Source organism: Malaya genurostris, chromosome 1, assembly GCF_030247185.1.
Source record: "Malaya genurostris strain Urasoe2022 chromosome 1, Malgen_1.1, whole genome shotgun sequence".
Classification (NCBI taxonomy): Eukaryota; Metazoa; Arthropoda; class Insecta; order Diptera; family Culicidae; genus Malaya; species Malaya genurostris.
In genome coordinates this window covers 92869136-92887677 of record NC_080570.1, presented here as the reverse complement: position 1 = coordinate 92887677, position 18542 = coordinate 92869136, and the positions used below count along the sequence as shown (strand labels likewise).

Below are 18542 nucleotides of genomic sequence, written 5' to 3'. Positions count from 1 at the left end.
ACAATACACTCCTTTTGTAAAACTTGGCCAACAGTCAGGAAGGGTGGGAGTGGAACAAAAACGGATCTCAGGAATCATCGCGAAGGAGAAGAATATATTGCAGAAAATCTTATACAAAAGCAGCTAAATCGGTTGCAAAGAAGTCTATGCAAACCCTAATGGCTGGAGTTAACAAAATAAAAATTATCTCATCTGTTTTGCCATTGAACCAAGGAAGATTGTGTAAGAAATGGAATTAATTCGATCAGGTGAACTGGAAATAATAAGTTTCAAAAACGTGGAATTCTTGCATTGTATCAGAATTTATCCAAACTTTAAAAAAAAGTTACTACGAAGAAAATTTATAGAATTACACACATATATATATATATATATATATATATATATATATATATATATATATATATATATATATATATATATATATATATATATATATATATATATATATATATATATATATATATATATATATATACTTAAAAACGCGTGAGATCAAATTACTCTTTTCTAAAGGGTGTTTATTTTGCTGGTATCTTTTTGGCAACACTGGTTTTGACAGATACCGCGTGTCTTGTGCCTTTGTCAAACTTGTTCAGTTTGGTCTATAATTTAATTATGAATCATCTTTTAGTCCATAATAAATTTATGCATAGGCACTGGAAAGTTGGAGGAAATTCCACTTTTTCATCAACAAATTGTGTTCGACGACGAAGCCCATTTCTTGTTGAATGGATACGTCAACAAGCAAAATTGCTGATCTGGAGTGAAGACCAGCTAGAAGCGTTACAAGAGCTATCAATGCATCCCCAAAAAGTCACTATTTGGTGTGGATTATGGGCCGGTGGCATTATTCGTGAAATACCGGCCTATATGTGGGAGTGAGTGTGCCAAAATTGGACCTAGCACATAGGCCATGTAAAGCGGAGCCGCAGCCAATATTTGCATGAAATCATCTTCATAACAAAACTACGTTCCAAAGCCAATTTTCTGATTCCGAGCAGAAAGCTGCGAAATTCAACTCTGCTTCAGAACAGTTTTCACAGAACTCTAATAGATATCATGAGCCGATAGCTGTATGTATTCGAACATTTACTTATGTGGAAAATCATTTCGAATTTGGAGAATCTAGTAGCTTTGTTAGGAAAATTAAAAGATCTGTTGTACTTTGTCTATATATTTTACAATCTTTGTTTTGATGTTATTTGTCATATGTATGTAATTTTGTGAATATTTTTATACTCGTATTGTAATTATTGTTATTCATAGTTTTGTTTCAAAAGATGGTGGTTTTTGCGCCCATTTGATTGGCTACTCAAATGAGCTGTTTCCCATCCTCGTCCACTTAGATTTTTATATCCGATGTACATAACAATAATAATAAAATAAAATAAATAAAATAAAACAAAATAAAAAAATAAATTATATTGATCGTTCTATTGATTCCAATTAAGATTTCATCAATTTTCTCAAGTTTTTTGTTTATTTTTAAATCAAATCCTATACCTCTTAAAAATCACCGTTTTTTAATAACTATTTATTGGAATATGAGTTGAAATTAAATTATTAAGAATTAAATTGGGTGTTCAGCCATAAGTGGTGTCTTTTCAGCCCTATTATATATATGATTTGGTTATTACCATGAGAACATCATTTGCTTCCGCAATTCTTAGATTTTTGTGTAGGGAAAATTGTAAACCTACTTGTATTGTGTAAGGGAGAAAAATAACTTGTATACTTACTTACTAACTAATACAGAGAGCGAATCGATTCAATTGAAGATTGCATCGATTCTTGTCGGAATTTGCTTATAATATTATGTGACATTACATCTAATGGTTCTATATTTGTGAGTCTGTGTAACTCATTTGTACTAAACCAGGGAGGACGCTTCAAAATCATTTTCAGAATTTTATTCTGAATCCTTTGAAGCGTTTTCTTCCTGGTGGAACAACTACTTGACCAAATTGGTACTGTTGTTGTTGTTTATAAATTAACAATTTGTTTTTTTTAGACAGAGCTTAGAATTTCTGTTTATAAGAGGATATAAACATTTAATATATTTATTACACTTTGCCTGGATTCTTTCAATGTGATCCTTGGAGGTGATTTTTTGTCATACGTTAAACCTAAGTATTTAGCTTGAACAGACCATGTCAATTCCAAGCCATTCAATTTGAGAATGTGATTATTGTTTGGTTTAAGAAAATACATACGGTCAAAGTCATCAACAAGAACATTTTTATCATATCGATTTAACTCTCGGTCCAAAAAATTTGTGTCGTTCATTTATAGTACTTTTACTAAACGCTTAAATATTTATAGCAAAAAGTTATTCCCATGCATTTGTTTACTATTTATCTTTCTAGCTACATTCTATCTCGGTTCGAAAACCTTGTCTACCCTGTACACTCTAATCGTATTCATGCACTTTCTAGGCAGCGAAAGCTCGTAAGCTGCTGGTAGTGTAGCCGCTTGTATTGCTGTCTATGGCTGACCTAGAAACCCCAATATATGATTTTCTTCCATTCGTGTCGCCGCAGCAAGCTCAGTTTCGCTCTTGACGCTCTTGTGCCAGGAAAATGCGGTATCCACATTTATGCACGGTTTGAGACTGCGAGACGGGTCCAGTGAAGGACGATGAGTGAAAAGCTTCATTTTCATTTTTTTCCTGATTTCTCTAGCGAAAAACTGAACAGACTGTTTTTGCAACATTGCTTTCTGCTTGATATGTGTGAAAAATAGCGTCTGCGAATACGAACACATTTTCGTTACAGTTAATTTTTTACAAATAACTATCAGAGCTATATATGATATTTATGAGGATGGTATCATTGTTGTTATAATACAATGTGCTATAAACCTATGTGGGTATGGAGCACTATTTCAGGTCTAAGCTTTCAATTTACTATGGGGTTTTTTTCGATACACCTCAAATGACGATATGAAAATTTGAATCCGGCACTCTATAATTCCGGAACCTGGTAACAGAATGATTTCAAAATTATATCTGATCTTGGTATTAATATCTCATCGAGTTATAAATGTGATTCCAAATCAGATGCAAACATTCAGATTGTATAAAGATTGTCGTAAGTCTAAATATTGTAGCTTTCAGTTACATTTCAGGTAAAAATATAGTAGAGAATTGAATAACATATTACTTCAGTTAGGTATATTGTTAATTATCCCTTTGAAATCTTCAAACACTTTAATCGATCAAGTATTAGATTTTACCACAACTAAAGCTATGCTTAAAAAAAGAGACCTAGCGCAGTAACAAACAAAGGCTTTAATATAAAATTTGAAAACGTTCCAAAGAAATTCCTACTTTCATTATGTATGGCTTTTATTCAAGGAACAAAATAATCTACTAAATTAAAGAAGAATATCTTTCAAGATTATTTTACGCTTTTTGGCATTAAAAATGCCTTATTCTTCACTATACGGGGCTGGATGTCAATTAAAAATTAGAAACTAGATCAGTTAGATTTTTTTGTTATAGATTTGAACGCTAATAACTTAATGATCAGTGGATGGATTTATATCATTCAACTATCAATCGATTCGAAAATAGGTCGTCGAATGGCGAGATAACTAAGTCCTCACAAGTTCCTATCTCATGCCTCCCCGAGCGTCTATGATGACATTTGGTCAATAGAACGGCGTCGACTGGGTGCTATCGCCTTCTGCTTTAGTAGCAGAATGAGAGGGTGCGAAATGGCTTGTAGTTTGAAGCTCATCCTAAAGTGCAATATTTATGGTAGTATATTGCTACATGTGGTTCTGTTGTTTGTTGCATTATTTGTTATATATTGAATTGAATTATATTACAATGTATTATATACTGTTATTATTATTATTATTATTATTATTATTATTATTATTATTATTATTATTATTATTATTATTATTATTATTATTATTATTATTATTATTATTATTATTACTTTTATTATAATTATTATTATGATTAACAAAGAAATATTATATTTCCTACAGTACTGCGACGAAAGAAGAGCATAAGTTACACTGCGACATCAACTGTTATACATTGTATCATAGAATATATATATATATATATATATATATATATATATATATATATATATATATATATATATATATATATATATATATATATATATATATATATATATATATATATATATATATATATATATATATATATATATATATATATATATATATATATATATTGTATTATGCTCAAGTATATCGACAACGGGAAGGGGCAGGGATTGCATCAGGGTATCTTACAAGTGAATGACTGGATGATGGTGTGGATTGCCAACCTGAGTCACGTGGGTGAAGGTTTGTGTTTTTCCCTGAAAGTCCGAAATGAGTAAGACGCACCCTTCTAACCAACAAACCATCGGGCGGGTTTAAGCTGGTACAGCGAAATTCTTTATTATATGGCCGGATTTTCTTGCTGGAAGGCGCCGAGTCCTCAAAACCCATTTTGGCCTTCTTAACAGCAATTATATGAAAGCTATCTGATAATCAAATTCGGATCTACTGTAAGTCTACCCGCATACACTGGTAATGCCTTGAACTGATGGTGGTTTCAAACATACATACATATATACATTTAACTATCAATCGATTCGGAAATCGTTAACTTAAACTTGTTTGGTAACGTGATTACAATATAATAAAATAGTACACCATTGAAAAATTGGTTTGAATTGACCAATATTTTCATTAGCCAATCACAGCGGTTCAAGATGATGTCATCCCTTGATTTTTCGTGCACGGTCGACGGACTCGATCGTTGGTCTACACCTAGAATTTCATATACTAAATTATGCTTCGTTTGCATACAGAGGCTTCGCGTCATGCATGAAAAAATCATTCTGCATAGTATTTTCATACTATTTGGCACAAAGAGGAATCTATAAATATACGCCATTTTACCATTTGAGTCTTCAGTCGCTGCATGTAAAGGAAACACGTAGCTTGTATAGTGAGTGGATGACAGAACTGAGTTATATCCATTCGCTCGCTTGACAGTTGCGTTTGTGTGTTTGTGGATGTATTTTTCCGTCTGCTACACACCGTGTTTGCTTGAGTATATTGAATACCGATCAGCGACTAATAAAAATTTTCTCGGAAGGAAAAAGTAATATATCATTCGACTCAATTTGTTGAATTATAAAATTTTCCTAAGTGATTATTTTTACAAGCTTGGAATCTAATGAATGATTGAATTACTTTGCTTTATCGGGATTCGGTATTCGCTTCCGAAAATATCGAGTTATAAGTGTTAATTAGTGTCAAACCGTCATTAAAAGTATCACTGCAATAAACGAAAAACAAAATTGAAGCTAGGTTCTAAAACTTATTATTATTAAACTGAACTCAAAACTATTTCAATTTGTAGGTTCGAAAACAGCAACTTCAGACGGACCCCGAGAGTACTGGAAACAGACATAAAAGCCTGTTTTAATCCTGCTAGTGGTGTAATGATGCCTTTCTCATAATAATCATACTATCATATATAATACTGTTGTATTCTTCAAAATAATTTTCTTCGATTCTTGCAAAAATAACCGGAGTTGCTTTGATTGGCCGTCTACTGATAATAAATAACGATTGGAGTAGTAGTTGAGGTCTATTTAGAAATTTTTTACGTTTTTGTTTCGCCCCTTTAAGTGATGGTATAGCAGTTTTAACACACTTTACCCTATAAATCCGGAATCCGAAATTGAATTCAGATGAAAGTCAGAAATTTTGTGTAGGAGTAGATGGTCTTACTTAAATCTAAGTGATGTGATGTGAAGTTAAGCCACTATCAGTTCAAGGTGTTGCCGGTGGATGCGGGTAGACTTAACCGATACGGTTCACCCATTCATTTTCTTATTATAGCTGTTATCGAAAAGCGAACAAAAAGGGTTGGGCGGATATGTCAGCAGAGTCACTTACACGTATTCCGCTGGAATGAAAGATGCTCTTTCAACCATAATATGCAATGCATGGGCGAAGCATATCGCTTTACATTCTTGAACCCGCCTGATGGTTTGTTTGTGAAGGGCGCGTCAGGCTCATGTCAAACCTTCAGAAGGAAACAAGTTTCCTTCAAGTGACTTGGGCTGATTATCCACAATCCCTCGTCCAGTCATCAATTCGTCCGATGCCCTGATGCTCCCTCCCATTACGTCCCCATGATAAATGCTTTATATCAATATAATATAACACCATTCGATATAATATAATATAGTATAATATAATATAATACGCCTCGTCGAAATGACGTACAATACTGCAATGCGTTAAGCTCTTATATATTATATTAATCTATTGGCCTTGATATATTGATCACACACCTTGTGGTTGGGTATGTGTTCCATTATGACCTATTTCTTCATAATCCAATGCTTTAACTGCTTTCTCTTCCCCCTATGGCAATTTTTCATTTTGTATAAATGTATTATCTGTGTTATTAATACTGTTGTGGTCAATACTTTTGCCAAATTTGTTCATTCCCATCCACTTAAATCTAAGTTTGTAAAAATCGGTCATGCCATCTCTGATAAAATGTAGAACACATATTTTAATTTGTGTCATATTTTACCCCATAACTCCGGAACAGAAGTCAGAATTAAACAAAATTCAAGAACTTTGTATGTACCCATAAGACCTTTCATTTGAATGTAAGTTTGTGAAAATCAGTTCGGCCATCACTGAAAAAAGTATGTGCACTTATTTTCACATTTTTTGCTCATTTTACCCCATGATTCCAGAACTGGAAGTCGGATTCAAACAATATTCAGGAATTTTATATGGGACCACAAGGCTTTTCATTTGAATAATCGGTTCAGTCATCTCCGAGAAAAGTTAGTGTAAAGAAACGTTACATACACACATCTATACACACACGTACATCTTGCGCACTTGATGAACTGAGTCGAATGGTATATGACACTCTAAGTTTGGAATTATATGAGGTTATATAAATATACAAAAATACACATAAACATCATAAATCGTTTATCACATGTTGGGATGAATTGATTAATGTATATATGCATGTATGCATGTGTGAAGCCACCATCAGTTCAAGGCATTACCAGTGTATGCGGGTAGACTTACAGTAGATCCGAATTTGATTATCAGATAGCTTTCGTGTAATTGCTGTTAAGAAGGCCAAAATGGGTTTTGAGGACCCGGCGCTTTCCAGCTAGAACATCCGGCCATATAATAAAGAATTTCGCTGTACCGGCTTAAACCCGCCTGATGGTTTGTTTGTTAGAAGGGTGCGTCTTACTCATTTCAGACCTTCAGGGAGAAACATAAAGCTTCCCCCGCGTGACTCAGGTTGGCAATCCACTCCATCATCCAGTCATTCACTTGTAAGATACCCTGGTGCACTCCCTGCCCCTCCCCGTTGTCGATATACTTGAGCATAATACAATATAACATAATATAATATAAATTAATATAAAAATTATATGATATAATACAGTACAATATAATATAATTCAACACATATATAACATAATATAATTCAATATAACATGATATAATATAATATAACTACAGAAAACAGACATCCAAGCTAGTACAAACTTTTTTAAAAAGCTGTGTAAAGCATACAAGCGAAAATCCGTTAAAAATCACCGTTGTACACGACTTTACACATATGAATGTCTTTTGGATATCTGTTCTCTGTGATATAACATATTATAATATAATATAACACAATATACAACAGTATAATATAATATAATATAGCATAATATACTATAACATAATACTTATAGCAGAATTCAATGGTGTTAAAAAATTGTTATCCTATTATATAATATAATATAATATAATACAATATAATTTTATATAATGCAATGCAGTATAATACCATATAACATAATATAGCACTACAGAAGATAATATACAAAATAATATGCTATGATTCAATGTATAGCAGTTGATGTCGCAGTGTAAGTTATGCTCTGATTTCGTCGCAGTACTGCAGGAAATATACTTTTTCTTTTTTAATAATAATAATAATTATAATAATAGTAATAATAACAATAATTATACTAATAATAAAATAATAATAATAATAATAATAATAATAATAATAATAATAATAATAATAATAATAATATTAATAATAATGATAATAATAATAATAATAATAATAATAATAATAATAATAATAATAATAATAGCATAATTCAATTCAATATATAACAAATACTGCAACAAACAACAGATCCACATGTTGCAATATACCACGATAAATATTGCACTTTAGGATGGGCTTCAAACTACAAGTCATTTCGCACCCTCTCATTCTGCTACTAACGCAGAAGGCGATAACACCCAGTCGACGCCGTTCTATTGACCAAATGTCATCATAGACGCTCGGGGAAGCATGAGATAGGAACTTGTGAGGACTTAGTTGTCTCACCATTTGACGACCCGTTTTTGGGATGAATTGATTAATGGACTTTAATTCGGTATTGTCCACACTATCTCTAAAATGTGCTAGTTGACTGCTGGTTTACTGTTTCAATGTAAAAATTAAGAACTTATATTATAAGGAAGGTCTTCATTTTTCAAAAGCAGATGCAAAAATCTGCATTCAATGAGCAAGTTTTGGAAGTATTGGATAACATACTGAAAAAAATAAACTTTAATCAATCCGTTTTAAACTTTAATCAACAACTCAGGATCGAAAAAAGAACAAATGCAACTTTCGTTACATTATTGGTTGAATATTTTTTATAATATAAATTAATAGGATATTTGAATCAAAAACTATACTGCATTTATTACATACAGTTTAGTACCTTACTATAAAAACTTTAAATTGGAACCTCAGAACCATTGTTAACCCATGTTACATGGAAATAATTCAATGCTTTCTACTTCACTATCTATCACTTACTTCATAACATATAAAAAATTGTGAAGTGAATTTTTTCTCTTTCAAGTTATAATTTTTGAAAATTTGAAACGTTGTATTACGGAAAATAATGTATCGTTAATTTTCTTTGAGAACTTTATTTTTATCTTATCCACCTAATTTTCCTGAATACTATAGACATTTCTAGATTACAAATCCAAAAATTAACGAAATTTATTAGTTTCATCAGAACTGTGTAACTCTGTTCATAGGGAGAGACGAATCAACCTTCGGCTGAAATTCTCTTCATTGAAGAAACCTACCAACCAACTTATAATTGACATAGCAAACAAGTGTTTTTGTGGCAGCACAAAAAACTATTTTTTTCATTGTGTATGTTTGTATTTTGCATACATAATACTTACTAAATTCCTACTACTATTTGAAAATTTCTAGCTACTAATTTTAAGTGTAGTGATAATCGAATTAATCAAACCTATCATTTTGAAATTTCTTTTCTCTTGATGCAAAAGATGACAAAATCAAAGACAACCTAGCTTCTGCGGGCTTTTCTTAGCTTCAAAAATGAAAATAGTGAAAAGATAGATAAGATATAACCGGATCAAGTAAATTCAATTGTCGATCTTTATCATAGTTACGAACCTCATGAAACAATTCTCTCTTTTTTGTATTCAGTTTCAATTCAAGATTGATTGAATCGTTATACTTTATTTGATTCTAAGTGTGAAAAAGATATCGAATTTACCAAATGACATCAATCAGTTTTGAATGATGAATCTTTAAATTTTGAATTTCAACGGATCCGAATTCCGGTTTTGATGTTACGGGTTGATAAGAGTGGTTAGATGACATACCGAATTTTTATTGATTGCATTGGTTTCGATATCCGTTACGCACGCCTCGGAAAGATCTGAGACTCGGTTTCAATGTTATAGGTTCAAAGTGTGTTATAGATTTATCTAAGCCATCGGAATCGTCAAAAATGGAGCCAAAAGCAGTAGCACAAACCGAAATTACAAAACTATAATATGATGAAAAATGTGAAGACTACAGTTTAATTTAATCAAAGGTACCTATTCAATATTCATATTGTTAGAGAAGACTTCATTACAAGGTTCAAATGAGAAGTTCATAAGAAATTACATAACAAAATATACCTCTATGAGAGTTGCTGTTCTTAAGAGTATGGATAGCGCAAATAACGTCGAATACTAAAGCAGCGAAGGAAATCTTTTGCATCACATTGCCTTTATAGTTGTTTGACAAGAATCGATGTTTACATATTCTTTGTCGAAACATGATTTTCCTTTTACTATCTAACGGGTTTCTTAGTTTTACAAATGGTTGTCGCTGCTAACTACTGCTTTTGCTTCTTAATGGCATCATAATCTGCAACTGTCTAGCTCCTGTGCCCTTTACCATCTTTTCCTCACACCGAAGACCGTACACCAATTTCGTGTGATGGAAGTAGTAGAAATATTGTACAAAATCCGATCAGATAGAGAATAAAATTTAACTTTTCTTAGATAATATTTTACTATCTTTGTGTATGTACGTAAAACAATACTTGTGTATTTGTTGTTTCAATCAATTTAATGGCACAAAGTTTGCCTGGGAGTCATAAAAATCTTTCCCATGATCCTCGAATGACTTTTGAATCATCGAAGTCGCATATGAAATTCCTGAGTCGCTGAGTCGAACGGTATATAACATTAGGGGTAGATTTTTCGTTTTAACAGATCGAGGGGAATACTTTGAAAATTGAGAAAATTTGAACCAATGTTGATGTGAAACGTTCATTTACGGCTTCGTAATAGAAAAACTATAAGATTTTTAGGAAAAACCATTTAGGAGTATAGAAAATGAACTATCAACTGGTAAATGAAAAAAAAACTTAGTGCTTCGATATTTTCACAAAATGTGACTCGACATTCCCCACAAGCTATGTTCTACAAAATAGACTCTCATGAATCACAGAAACAAATATCACGCAAACATATTAAGTGAATACACACAATTATTTCAATGATATTGGCCTTTTGTTTTAGAGTTATGTTTTTAGTTTAGAGTTATTTTGTTTTAGAGTTCTGTTTTTAGAAAATATACATTTAACGACTTCAAATTTTCAAACGATTACTACTCAAAAACGGAAAAATTTACTTGACTTTTTTTTTGGTATGTTATATTAAAAAGTCCAAACTTAAAAAAATTAAAACATGTAGCGTCGTCTATCTACATACAAACCATGAAAACTACTAACAATGTACACAATTGACGTTATCAATCACAAAACTCAAAATTCATTTATCTAAGCTTTTTTATTATAAACTAATTACATTTCTAGACAACATATCCAAAAATTCGGTACAGTGATTACAAAGTTATAATTTTTTTAGAAAGACCAGTTATCCAAAAATATAATTTTTTGATCCGCCCTAACATTGAAATGGTCACCCCAATGGCAAAATGAGAAAATACGGGGTCTAATATAATTCGATGGAGAACGATTGTACCAATTATTACGAGTTTCTGAGAATTCATAGGGCAAATGTACCAATAGTCATCTCGTCAGCAGAATTACCTTGTTATTTTACCCACTCAAATCCCAATTCCTGTTCCGGAGTTATAGGGTAATACGTGAAAGTTAAGTCAAATCAAGTTTTAAAAAAAAGGTCATGAAATTATTTAAAATTTGCTAGAACATTTTATCCGAATTCGACTCCCAGTTTCGGTACGGTAATTCCATAAGTATTTTTCATAAACAATGGCATACACGAGTACAAATCCCACAAAACTGACTGATAAATTCTTCTAGTTTGCAGAACTTTTTAGTTTGTGGACATATAAACTTGATTTGACATTCATACTTTCCCATTTCCTGTTCCGGAAGCACCGAAGGTAGTGAAGAAAAATTCTAAAAGTAGAACTCACTCACAAATCTTGATTTAAATTGAGGCTCTGATTTCCTGTTTCAAAATTACAGGGCGATGAGTGTCGAAGCATTCAAACCGCCATATAAAATGACGATACAAACCAGTACGCACCGGTACGAGCTAGCACGGAAGAAGAAAACACAACTCGTCTTTACAAACAATGCACACAGAGAACTTTGTTCAATTTCGTACACGCTATAAAAAAACAGCACCTAAGCTGACTTACTCACTTTTCTCAGATAGAGAGTGACCGATTTTCACAAAGGCTCAAATTGAAGGTTTTATGATCCCATACAAAGTTTTAGAATTTCACCCGAATACAACTTTCGGTTCCGGAATCAGAATGTTAGAAATGTATAGCGTCACTTTAAGCGGCAAAGCCAAAAACGTGAAAAGTATTCTAAACTGCCCTCGAAACTATTCAAACCGTTAGTCATTGTTGGTATGCCGTCTACCAAACTAAATCCGGCTATCCTGGCTTCATATATCCAAATCTAGAAGCATCGAAAATAGTGTTTAAATACTCCAAAATGAAACTCAGACTATTTTCTCAGAGATGATTCGGCCGATTTTCATGAACTTAGGTTTAAGTAGAAGATCTTATAATCTCAAATAAAATTTCTGAAAAATTATATACCGCTTTCAAATTCGATGAAGCAAAAGAGGGAAGACTTTTTTTTATTATTTAAAAGATATTTTATTCAGGCCTATTTGCGTACAAGCTTTACGTGGCCGATTTGGCTGAGTTTTTAGATAATTTTTTTTGTATTGGATCTCGTTATCACTCTTTTTCTAGGGGGAGAGGAGCTTCCATTTTCCTCCTGCGAGGATTGAGTGGCAGTTTGTTCGTGGTTCGTCTCGTCATCCATTGCCGTGGTATTGTTGTTGATTTCGTTGCTAGTTGCTGTAGATGCGCCTTGTTGTACATTGTTTGCAGTTTCTGGTTGGTTGGATGGTAAGCTGTTAACTGCAGCTGGTGTACTTTGTTCTATAGGGGTTACGTTGGATGGTTTCGTTGAAGGGGATGCTTCCCTGTTATTGGTGACTGTCACAGGTGTACTGGGGTTGCTTGGGGTTGATGTGAAGGAAGCACCGTTGTCCTTTGGTATAGTTGTCTCCTTGTCCGGTTTATCACATGGCTTACCGTAGTGAACAAGGTAGCGGCACTCCCGTTCATCTCAACTCCAATAGTCATCTCATATGCGAAAACTAATTGTCAGAGTGAGATCTGCTATCTCTGTTCGATGGATTGACTTTCAGGGTAAGTTGAAAATAGGTGCATTCGCTTCGAGTTTTCGCGTCGCTATAGCAGTAGTAGTGAACAATTTTCGAACTATTTATGTCTGTGGTATTGCTTCTTAGAGTCGAAGTGAAGATATTGTATCCGATTTTATCATAATTCGTTGATTCGAAAAATCGGCAAAAAATTTCGAGATTGGTACAATAGCTCAACATAAGATCATAATTACTGTTACGAGTAAGTGAAAATTCTTCCAAATATTGTTACTTTCAAGCAAATACATCTTTAGCATGAATAATGGCTTGAAACATTTGAAGGATGCTTTTGTGCTTTTTTTAGAGATTTTGTGCGTTTTTTTTTTCTCAAAATGACCTCCAAATTTTGAAGAATGTTTTAAATTTCAAGTACGGCTCATCTTCAATTGGTCTAGACACGACCCGTTTTGAAAAATTGCTGAGATTGCTGTTGATTCATTTTAACAGAACATGGAAAACAGGACTGCCCGCTGTGTGCGATAAAACAACTTAACAACTCCTACATATGTCGTTTGATTATTCTGATTTTGTGAGTGCTCGAAATAATTTCCATCCGAAGATAATTTTTGAGTGGTACAAAGTTCGCCGGGACAGGGAGCAGAGTAGAAAGTATAGAATCAAGTACAGAAACTACAGAAACATGTGCAGAAAGTACTATAATCACCACAGAAACAATAGCAGAAAAAAAGTTCAAAATTAAAAGGTTAATAGTGAATGTTAATGAAAGAACAATGTTGACTGTCAAATTCGAAGGTGGAAAGGTTTTATTCCTCGCATTCCAATAATACCCACTGGTACATCATTTAAATTTAAACGTCGATTTCCTATCCTTTAGCTTTTCTGTTATTGTCAATAAATCTCAACGTCAGTCGTTGGAAGTTAATATCGTGAATTTCGAGTTTTTTATATGGAAAATTATATATTGCCTGTACGCGTTTCGGCAATCATCGGTTCTATATATTTTTACCGAAAATTGAGAACCGAAAAAATGTTGGCTATTACAGAGCAGCTATTCCCAACCTTTGGTCCGCAATATAAAAATTCAGATTAGATTTTGACAAGCCAGTTGATTGCTGGTACATTGCCACGATTGGTCAAAGCGACGATGGAATCAAAGTCAAAGACTTCCTCGAATCAATTCGAGCTTCGAAATGGTATACGAAGAAATTATGGTGAGTGTGTGTGAGTAAAAGGACAAGCAATGATACGGGTGGCTCGATATTTGGTCAATGATTATGATATTGTGATTCATTGAAAACGAAACACATGAGAGGGAGGGGACAAAACTTAAAAAAGTGGCTTGAATATCACGTCTCTCACCATGAGTTCTAAAAGACTGATAAATAATATAAACGGCGAATTGCAGCAAATGTTTGAATTAGGGAAGATAACCCTGTGAAATTGTCTTTCGAATTCGATTCGGTAAGCTAAAATAGGGAAAACTTGTTTAAATTATCAGGTAGCTAGTTCTGTTGTAAATTTCGTTTGCGATAATTACTATAAAATGTATAGCATATATTGTCCTTAGGATAATTTATATATTTCATCAAATAATATTACCATATATTCTTTATAGTATATGATTACATAATTTTAAATATATTCAGAAATTCATTCATGTGTTTGGAGTTGAAAGAAACTTCAAATAACTTGAAATAATACATTTATCTGAATTCTTGAATATTTATTTCTTTTATTCTTCGTTTTTTTCTCTATGCAATGTGACAACGATGGTGTTTATTGCCAGTCTATTCGTTCATGTATTGTATGTTTAAACAATGATATCATATGAAAGGAACTTTATTTTTTCTAAATAAACTTCACAAACTGTAAGATACGCCTGGTATAAGATTGTGTTCCAAACGAAAACAAACAATTTACCTTAGCTGTTACAGGATTCTTTGACGAGCGTATATATCTTAACGCAAAATTTTATGATCTATCGCCTGGTTCCACATAATCGACAAAATAGAACTCAATTCTCTTTTGCTTGATACACCAAACTATTCACCTTAAACTTTGGTCGATTGATTTCAATCATTCTACCGTAACTAAGACTTCTATGCTTAAGTATACATTTTTATCAAAACACTCATGCTCAACTGCAAGCATCAATACTAACTTACAAAATAATATATTTCCATGAAAACGGTGTCATACTCCAGCTTTATCCTTCTAGTGCACAATAATCACATAACCATAATACAAAACTTGAATTCTCTCTGAAAGCAATGATCACTTGGAAATAGATTTTCCATTTTCACATCTCTGTAGATTGGTTCGACATCTTCAGCTACTTATTCTGATTTAAAATTTTCTCTTATGGCACACATCTCCTTTTCACTGGTGTGCCTAGAAAGGTATCATATAACTTCACAAAATCATGCAATCAGCCATAGACATTACCAGTATTTATTACAAACTGGTTTCGCTTCTTCTCGAGACTCAAACATTTTTTTATATCACCGTAATGAATCAAACTCACGCAATTCTTCTGAGCTCAACAATTTTGTCTTCTAGTTATTCTGTGCCTAAGATAAGAAGGTCATCCAGTTCATGCTACTATGAAATTCCTACTCACAATGCTCTTTATACCTGCATCACAACCGTTAGTGTCTTTTTACCCAGGACAAACGGCACTGGAGAGCTTTTCATAGTTTATCTGAGGACAACCAGCAGCAGCAAGTATCACGGACGCACTGATTTACACGCGACCGATTTATGCAGACATTCGGGCGCGCTACGGATCCACAACACTCTATTCGTGACACTACTACAACCCGTAGTGCGCACTTTCGAATATCCTAAACGAACACACCGAAATAAAACTGCTGTAGGCACGCAATGGGTGGATGCTGAAGAACTTCGGCTCTTTTTTTATTTCCCGTATCACCCTTGTTCAAAAGAAATATTGTTTTGAACGATTACTATTGTGTGTGAGTAATAAAAAATCATCAACACACTCACTTGAATTTTTTTTACTGAAACGATCCTTGCATCACTTGACTTATTATAAGGAAAATTTATTTTGAATTCACGATTTGCATTTCTTCATTATATCACTACACTCAATGTGCAGCGATAATTTGATAGCTTAAATCTACGAAACTGTAAACTGTCCAATGCACAGAAAAACTTATGTCGTAAATGCAATCTTACTGAATTGTTGAAGCTATCACCGCTATTTCTCCCATGCGGCCACGAACAGCGAAGACAGTGTGACCGGAGGCGATGCAAACACGATACTCACTCGCAAACGATTTCCAGCAGAATCAAGGTTTCACCATACTTTTGGGGTTGTCCAGTATACCTCTCTTCATATTCTCCTTCTCTAGAATTCTCTACGAATCTTGGAACAAAAATGAATTTTCGAAAAGGATGCGATGCATCCGAGAGTAAGGTCCACGTGTATAGCTGCGCATGCCCCGAAGCCCATCCCACAGCATGTATTTGTTTTGGCAACAGCAAACCCGCTCGCCTGCACCATCAACATCGTTCGCTGATAAGAACCACATCGTTTTAACTCTTATCAGAATGAACAGGACACGTTTCATTATCTGGGACTGCTCGATATCTATCACACCTAAGAGCAGATCTTTCAAGGAAGCATTCTCATTTATCACTTTTTGGGAGTAACAGAGAGACAAATGATTAAAATCCGAACAACGTGTGATAGTAGCAATAATGAATTCTGCATTTCTCTTTAAAAAATTCATTCGTTTTATACCTACAGCTTGGCTGCGTAATATTAACCGATAGTTCAATAATTAATTATTATTTTTATTATTATTATTATTATTATTATTATTATTATTATCATTATTATTATTATTATTATTATTATTATTATTATTATTATTATTATTATTATTATTATTATTATTATTATTATTATTATTATTATTATTATTATTATTATTATTATTATTATTATTATTATTATTATTATTATTATTATTATTATTATTATTATTATTATTATTATTATTATTATTATTATTATTATTATTATTATTATTATTATTATTATTATTATTATCAGGTGTACAACTTTGCTTCCGCCGTTTTTTTTTCAAAATTAAAAGCTTTATTGCGAAAAAGTGCTTACAGATGTATTATTCAAAATATTGTCCGTCACTAGCGACAAGTTTCTTCCATCTTTCCGACAATTTTTTGATCCTGGCTCGAAAAAAAGGAGTCCGCTTTTGACGCTATCCATGAAGCAATCCATTTTTCCAACTCTTCGAAGGATTGAAAATGTTGATCTGCCAGGCCGTGTGCCATCGAACGGAATAGGTGGAAGTCAGAAGGGGCGACATCGGAATACGGCGGGTGGGACAAGACTTCCCATTTCAGCGTTTCCATGGTCTTTTTGACCGCTTTCGCAACGTGAGGCCGAGCATTGTCGTGTTGGAGGATGACTTTGTCATGTCGCTTTTGATATTGTGGCCGCTTTTCTTTTAGCGCGCGACTAAGGGTGAAGCCAGAGTGGGAGCGACAAGCGATGCGATGCGTAACACGAAAATTTTCTAATTCGACGTGGTAGCCATAGTAAAAGCAACTAGAAGCGATGCTCAAACAACCAAACAACAAATGTAAACAAAAATTGACATTTTCATTCGTTGTTAAAGTTTCAAAAGAATGGATTCGAACGAAAAGTTTTTTATATGTCCGAGGGCGTACGCAACTATTTCTTCGGAAATCATAAAGAGTTCGCAATTCATCCCATTAATCGAAACAGAAGAGAGTTCTGTGAATATCACCATCTGTATAAAGAATTGTCCAAAGATTCTCAATAATTTCATGACTATACCAACCAGTAGTTTCTAATATTTCCGTAACTTCTTTCCAACACTTCTCCACAGGAACCTGGTTCCGATAATTACGATATTGTTGATCCCAGAGCGCATTTCGTTTGAAAATAGCATCGAAACATTAATCGAATGATTTTGTTCCGTCATAACAAAAATCAATTCAACCTCTGTTCGCTCGTAAATCGCGTGAAAACTTTGCACGTGGTGCTTGGTCGCTTGTCGCGTTGAAAATCGCTCGTCGCTACGCAACGTATCGTATTTACTGTGGCATGCATGTTTATTTATTTAAGTGGACGAAATACGGTCGTGCTTCGCCGTGTGGTCTTTTAATATTCGTATCGCATCGCTTCGCGTCGCTTGTCGCTCCCACTCTGGCTTCACCCTAAGGCGCATCAGTTGCGTTCGGTAGCGATCTCCTGTGATGGTTTCGTCCGGTTTTAAGAGCTGGTAGTTCTTCTTTGAAGGTTTTTTCTCTTCCACCACCATGTTTGTCTTCGACATCGAAATCACTATTTTTAAAACGTTGAAACCACTCCCGACACGTTCTTTTACTCAGAGCAGCATCACCATAAGTTTCTGAGAGCATCCGATGCGCTTCAGCTGCATGTTTTTCGAATTGTAACA

General features: G+C 33.4%; 1 protein-coding gene across 5 annotated transcripts in view; it reads right to left on the bottom strand.

Moving 5' to 3' along the window:
* The window catches only part of LOC131440743 (acetylcholine receptor subunit alpha-like), a 266618-nt gene extending 250268 nt beyond the window's left edge, over positions 1-16350 (bottom strand). The window contains exons 1-2 of one of the 5 annotated variants that reach the window (XM_058612276.1): positions 16264-16350; positions 14986-15456 (exon numbers count right to left, since the gene is read on the bottom strand). The gene's annotated coding sequence lies outside the window, so the exon portion shown is untranslated. Of the gene's footprint in view, positions 1-14985 lie in introns of all 5 variants that reach the window. The other 4 variants (XM_058612274.1, XM_058612275.1, XM_058612278.1 and 1 more) reach the window with 4 other exon arrangements.
* Between the last annotated feature and the right edge of the window lie 2192 nt (positions 16351-18542).